The 7,537-nt window shown below is 40.0% G+C and overlaps 1 non-coding gene across 1 annotated transcript; it reads left to right on the plus strand.

Moving 5' to 3' along the window:
• The first annotated feature begins 7,097 nt into the window (after positions 1-7,097).
• TRNAL-CAA (transfer RNA leucine (anticodon CAA)) lies at positions 7,098-7,181 on the plus strand. Its single transcript has one exon. It is a non-coding gene; the product is annotated as a tRNA-Leu (tRNA).
• The last annotated feature ends 356 nt before the right edge of the window (positions 7,182-7,537 follow it).

Consider the following 7,537-nt stretch of genomic DNA (forward strand, 5'->3'; position numbering starts at 1 on the left):
AAATGCACGGCAGCACTAGGCTGAATGTGCTCTCTGAAATGTTGGTATAAAGGGTGGTGGTTTAAGGATGACCACCAACACTCGAACGCTTAGTGCAGTTCTCGGAACTCTTCCAAAACTGGCAAGAAGCTGAAGTCTTCTGCTAGAGGAAGTGCTCCTATTGTTTTGAAGAGGGAAACCTTCAACCACGAAAGGGAGGTCTCACCCCACATAAAAGGGAGAAATTCAACCTGAAAAGGGAAGTCTCAATCTGTGATGGTTTAAGGATGACCAACAACTCTGGAATGCTTAATGCAATTCCTGGAACTCTTCCAAAACTGGCAAGAAGCCGAAGTCTTCTGCTAGAGGAAGTGTCCCCAATTTTGTTCCTGGAATTCTTCCAAAACTGGCAAGAAGCTAAAGTCTTCTGCTAGAGGAAGTGTCCCAGATAACCAACTAAAGGCATGCTCAGGGGCAGCTTTGTCTCTGGCTACAACTCTGAATCTAGTGTGGCAGGTTGTGGCTCAGGCTTGCTTGATGTGACTTTGAAGCTTGTAGATGACCATCATTTCCCCCCCTATTAGATACAAGGTGAGATGATGGAGAAAACTCAACTGCAAGACTATTCAATACTCTAAAACAAGTTCTGACATGTGATTGAAATATCTTCTTGGCTGTTGATTCCCATTGCCAAGAAGCGATCCATCCAAGATGAATCTTTGATCTTGTAGGACGTTTGTTTATGAAGCATCTATGTGAAGAATGGGTGGTTTTATGACAGTGCTTACATGGATGAAGATCAAAACAGTGATCTTTCAAATGGCCAACTCGGTCACAGTGTTGGAATTTCACGATCTGTTTTTGTTGTTGTTGTTGTGGAAGAGGGGCAGAATCTGGAACAGCTGGCGGTGAAATGTCATGAGGAGCAGGGGAATTGTCATGAATGAATCCAACAATTTGAAATTGGATTGGTTTGGAGTAGTCTGGAATATGAAAGGACAAGTCCTTTTCATATCCAAGACCAATTCTATTCTTGTTGTGGAAAAGTTGTTCCCAAGGTCTGATGATGGGCTTGGGAAGTGCAGACTGAGTTTTTGCATCTGCATGTACAATTGTTGCTTTATGGGAGTTTGTTTCAATCTTATGAACAGAAATAGGTTCAGAATGACTCCTCTGTTTTAATTCTTCTTGCTGTAGCTGAGATTCGAGCTGCAAAAAATCAATTTTCTCTTGTGCATTTTGTAGACAGACCTGAATGTCTGTGAGAGAAACTTTACTGATTTTTAATGTATCATGAGTGGTAGACAATATCAGAGTTTTGAGGAACTTTAATACTTCATTGATCCTGGCCATTTATACATTAAAAACTGATCACAACTACTACTTAATACAGAAAAGTAATACCCACTCACAGTACACAACAATATCCTTATAAATATGTAGCAAATGATCAGTGTGCAACAAGAAGCAACATGTAGAATTCGAAGATTGATGAGCTCCAAAAATGGGTAACTTATTGGGCTCATTTTTCCTATTGTTCTCCATTAATCTACCATTATTCATAGTATATGCATGCTTTTGAGTATATTTATGTTGATTGAACGAATGAGGATAGTCACTTGACCGTGAAGACTAATACGTGTTTATTGCAGATTTTTGGACAACTTTTGGACCAAGGTCAAGCATTTATGACCCATTTGATAGTCAAATGCAAGGGGAAAAGGCTGAGGATTCGTATGGAGGGTGCCTCCTGCACTAAATGGCATTCCTCGAGTTCTCCACCATCAGCTCAGAGTTCAGCAGCCCCCAACGTTGATTCCCAAGGGCATCCGAGCAGCTTTTATGAAGTGATTGAGTACTAGCAGTTTGGGCAGCCAAGCCCCTCGAATCAAGAAGGACTGTTGGAGGTCCTTGTGGTGCATAAATAAGAAGGCTTCTAGCCTTCGTAGGTTACTTTTTTGAACAATTGTATTCTGCACTATAGTGCTGCTAGTTTCTCAGCTCATTTTGTAGCTTCTGTTGTACAGCTTCTTTTGTGACATGGTTATTTTTGAATAATGGAAAGTAGTTTCATTTGGCACCAGTTCTGAGCTTCTTCTTAGGATCCTGCAGCTCTTAGGGTTGGGCCCAATCCAAGTGCCAAGGCTTCCTTTGTGTACTGTTATGTGTTGTTGATGTCTTTATCAAATAATTTCTGTTAAGTAGATTAAAGTCTTGCTTGGTTACCTAGGTCATTGTTGATGATTAAAAAGGATTTTCATGTTCAGATTGGTTTGATAGGTTGATAACAGAGAAGATATTCAGAAAAAGGCTATCAAGCACCCCTGATCTCACCTCTCCCTCCGTGGGACCATGAGCTGGGACCAAGGCATCCTTGTCGCCACCAAAAACACTGTCTTTGCTTCGTCATGCAATTGTTAGTGTTAGATTCTCATTTGTGGAAGTTGATACCAGTTGCGGTTACATGCTCAGGTCCATGATTGCTTAGTTTTCATAGCTATTTCACATGATTTTGTTGCCAATAAACTTCTGTTCATTTTCTTTGCTGATATTTAGGTCAGATTAGGTTAAAGTTGTTAGGTCTTTGGTTTTCCTAGTCTTTGTTTGAATAGTTTGGAATATAACTTGCAGAGCACCTGTGATACCTCTTTGCCTACCCCTACTCCATCAATACCACCTGCTCCGTCCTATAACTCTGATTCTTGCCTCACATTTGCTACGTTCCCTCACTTTGACCTAATTTCCATATTTTTGTGCAACATTTCTCTACCCCTCCTTGAACAAATCCAACCATCCTTATCACTCACCCGCTTCGTTCGCTAGGTCCTGGACCCCTCCACATCATCATCTGACCTCCGTACCCAATTCTTCACCTTTCTTCCACCATCAACCCTCCAAAATCCCCTTTCGAAACATCCTGTAGAAGCCACAGAACATCCTGTAGAACCCCTGCAAACTTCCTGTAGAAGCTCACGAAAGCGGTTTCTTGAGATCCGATCACTTTGAACCTCTCTGAAAGGGTGCTATGGATCCCCTTAGGCCCTCTTCTCACCTTCCCAACCTCCTTCAAGCGTCCACTCCATTTCCTTTCGCCAATCAACCTCTGCACAATCAAAATAGTCAAAACACCTGCAAAGTGATTCCACAAATATTATTCGAAAATACAAAAAGATGTTTTCTTCATGTTTCTCTTCAGAAGTAGCTTAGTCACATGCATTTTAGCTTTCTAGAAGTCAATGGCATCCATTTCTGTAGCTTTCATCCTTTTACTTGCACCAATAGGGTTAGTCGGTAAAACTAGGGTTTGTTAGGGTTTGCGTTCCTTTCTAGCTTTCAACTTCTTTCTGCAAGTAGACTAGCCTCTGGTTGAGTTAGTTTTTGTCCATCACAACTAAAAGCTTCTTCTAAGAGCTCATAGAAGTTGGCTTAAGCTCCTAGTCGACTTGTGCCAGCTGATCAAGTGACAGCCTACGGCAAGAGCTAGTACTTGTGCATATAGAACCGTCGCTTCCAAGTTTTTTATGAACTACTGGGTTGATAAAACTAAAGAAGGGAGTCCCAGGAGTTGCAGCATTATTGCTGCAATACTGGAGCCCACCAAAGATGCTGAAACCGGATCAACTTGAATTGCTTTACAGTAGGCCAAGAGAGTCTTGAAGCATACCAGGAAGCAACTTAAGTATTCATTCAACACTATAATTCTTTCTTTCTCAAAATTTGCAAGGAGTCAACAAACTAGATAATGCAGATTGGTTCTTATTGAAAACTTTTATATCTCAACACCTAATATAGTCATATAATATTAGTAATAGCATCTACAATAGACCAAGTTCAGGCACCCAATTTCGTTAGCTCATCAAAACTATCTCTTGAATATAAGTCTTATAGAATATCAAAACTGCAACAATGTCTCTGAAAAAGAACCAAACAGTCATACAACTTGTTTGCAGTTATATCCAAAATAACTCAAAAACAATGTTGGGAAGAGTTCAACTTTAGCAACTGATTTTTTTTTTTTCAACGATGAAATTGATGCACCTCAAGCAATTCCTTCTAAAGCTGAAGTAGGTCTTCCACCTCCAACTATTGCAAGTACAGTTAAAAAAACCACTGGTAGCAAAGAGAATTGTTGGAAATAAAACTGGTGAGCTTGGTGTCAAAAAAGCTTACAACTAAGCCAAAGGAGGATCTTTATGATCAAAAGCCAGAAGAACTTGCATCTACTAGCATTCCTTCAAGTGCAACTGCAGCAGTACAGGCTGCCTCTTGCCCTTCTCGATTCACATACATGGAGAATAATTCTAATTCAAACTCAAATGGTGGAGCACATATCTCTGGTCATGTTCCTCCTGTAGCTGGAGTAGCGTTCTTAGCATGGACATTTTCCACACGAGATATACAGGAACACATTTGCCACCCTTGCAAAATAGTCACAACAACATTGTGTCAATATGAATCTTAGTTTGAGCCTCTAGCTATCAAGCTCTCGGATATTGAAGCTCCATTAGAACCCTTTGCGCTCTATCATGATTTTAATTGCTCTCTGCCTGTCATGCCCCCAAATGCTAATGTTTTGTGCATATTTTCTATTCTAAAAAATATGCTTCTTGGTAAAATTCATTGAGCATTTGATAGACTCTGGTAACACGATGAATGTATGACTAGTTTGGGAGTTGTTTGAAAACTAGTGTTATTAGAACGGTGTCGGTCTAACTCAGAATGGTGGTATTAAACTACGTCCAGGTTGGCTCAAACTTGAAGCAAGTAATGTATTGATTTTACAAGTGGACACGGTTATATGATATGGCAAGGAGACAACGTATAGATATATGGACAACGTAATAGGGTAATATATATATATATATATATATTCAACGATGAAATATGGGAATACCACCGGGGACTATGGGAGAGTCAGCATATGTGTAGTACAGACAACGTATATGCAGTCAACACACAAACAATAATAATGATACCAAGGACAGCGTGAGAGTGGTAAGGAAGGTGGAGGTTCCAACAACGTTCTGACACCAACAACGTTCCAAAAGCATTCCAGCAGCGTGATACCAACAAGAATCAGTACTGAATCATCTTCCTTTACTCCATCAAATTTTTCACATTCTCTGAATGCCAAAATCAAATCCACTTCTCCTCCTTTCGTATCCAGAATGGTCCCAAAATTATTTACTAGACACAGTCGGACAAGAGTAAATATTTTCTTTTGTTATTATGCCACAGTGAATGAGAAAATCTTTTCAGGAAATCTCAAACGCAGTCACATAATGGAATCATTGGACAGATAGAAAATCTTGTTCAAGCCAAAAATACACTTGCCTCTATTACTCCTCTTTGTCACGACAGCAATGAATGCAGTTGGGCAGCAATCCGACAACCGATTCACTAGCTCCATATCGGTTCTCGTGTCCAAGAATGAGCAGTAGGTCCTGGGTTTGAGCACCTCGAAGGAATTTCTCCGGTTTCTGAATATGCGGTTATGGGTGGTAGCGTCGCAAGGTCTGTGCTTTGCAGAGTTATTTCTCAGCACTGTGACTCATTTGGTTTATGGGCTCTACATATTCAGCTCTGCTGTGGCGTTTGACATTGTTGAAATTCTGAACAATCATCACCTGAAGAAGCTGTCAGCAAACACTTCTTAAACCGTGAATCATCCTCAACAAATGATACTAGCTCTCAAAACGTTCAGGTACAGAGAAGGAACAGGTAAATAAACCAAAAGATAGAGCTGTTATGAGAGCCAAGTGCTCAGGGGTAGAGGAGATAAGCACCAGAACGAAAGGTATAAACACAACGACCTTCAAAGCTCAATGCACAGAGAAACCGACCAGGAGTTTCAACGCGCAGAGATGTAGAGATTCAATGCTCCTCTTCTGGAAACTGAGAGACGGAAGTGGGTAAGGAAACGTTACACCTATACAGGAAAACCATGCCAACAGTGATTATGGCAGAGAGGACAATTATGAACAACCCAGGGAGCGCAGATACTGTTAGAGATTTGCAGCAGCGACTGTGGAGGGGGCAGTAGACAGAGATGTCAGTCAGGAGAGGCAACGGATTTCTGGCAGACAATGAATTAATGGAGCGTTACAGGTAATGGGCAGAAATGGCAGGTCTGAGCAAGGAGCGTTTTTAATGCACACAGTAAAACGCTTTATAAGGTGGCAATTCTGATCAACTCTAATTAGGAGAAAGGCAAAACTAACATGTATATAGAGACCACAAAACAAGTGGCTCACATTGGAGCAGGACCAGTAATCGCCCACTCTGATACCATGTTAAACACACATGGATAGCAAAGGAATATGAAGGATAAAACATTAGAATACATTTTTATTAACAAATGATTTTCATTTATAGTACATGTTGTGACTGTTGGGTTCCACATCCCAAGGTCTCTTGGACTCCTTTTGTCTATTTGGCTTCCACGCTAACCCATTGAGGATTAGGTGTCCAACAAAACTCCATATATATCATTGAAGAGCATTCACATGTAGAAACGGGAGCATGGATTTTTCGAGTTTTCTTTATTTACGAAAATGGCAGTCTCAAGAACTGGAATATAGTGAGTAGAATAAAATTAACTATTATTATAATTATCTTACTTCTGTTGAATTTATCACTTATATCTCAATGGACACATTTTTTGAGATGGCCGAGTTGGTCTAAGGCACCATATTAACATCCTGGTCTGAAAGGGCGTGGGTTCAAATCCTGCTTACAGTCATTGCTATGTAAGTTTTCACAAGACATAAGTTTTCATAAACTATTCTTAAAATAATTACAAAGTTGTCAGGATGGTCGAGTGGTCTAAGGCGCCAGGATTTTTCGAGTTTTCTTTATTTATGAAAATGACAGTCTCGAGAACTGGAATATAGTGAGTAGAATAAAATTAACTATTATTATAATTATCTTACTTCTGTTGAATTTATCACTCATAACTCAACAGACACGTATTTTGAGATGGCCGAGTTGGTCTAAGGCACCAGATTAATGTTCTAGTCCGAAAGGACGTGGGTTCAAATCCCACTTACAGTCATTGCTATGTAAGTTTTCACAAAACATAAGTTTTCATAAACTATTCTTAAAATAATTATAGAGTTGTTAGGATGGCCGAGTGGTCTAAGGCGCCAGACTCAAGCTCTGGTCTTTGAATGAGAGCATGGGTTCAAATCCCACTTTTGACAGAACAATATGGAATATAAAATAAAGCCATGTACTCTTGAAAACGAATTTATACTTTTACTTACTGCAAAGGTAACACCTGTTCTTTTATACTTTTACTTACTGCGAAGTTAACGCCTGCTCCTTTACTTTCGTCATGTTTTCTAGTGTGATTCTTGTTGAGGGTTCGACAGGTCCCCAGTTCAACCCTCAGAATGCTCCGTAATATGGTAATGTTTTTCTTTCGTATGTTTTCTTCGAATCAACTATCGTTCCAATGTTTCCGTACCGTTACTTATAGCCAATGCGTTGTACGCCATAGCAAAGGTCACATGTTATGGAGAGTTGCAGATCAAAGATTGAGAAGCGTGTGTTAAAC

Source organism: Pinus tabuliformis, chromosome X, assembly GCF_031772625.1.
Source record: "Pinus tabuliformis cultivar Carrire ecotype Pingquan chromosome X, CPIR1, whole genome shotgun sequence".
NCBI classification, from domain to species: Eukaryota; Viridiplantae; Streptophyta; class Pinopsida; order Pinales; family Pinaceae; genus Pinus; species Pinus tabuliformis.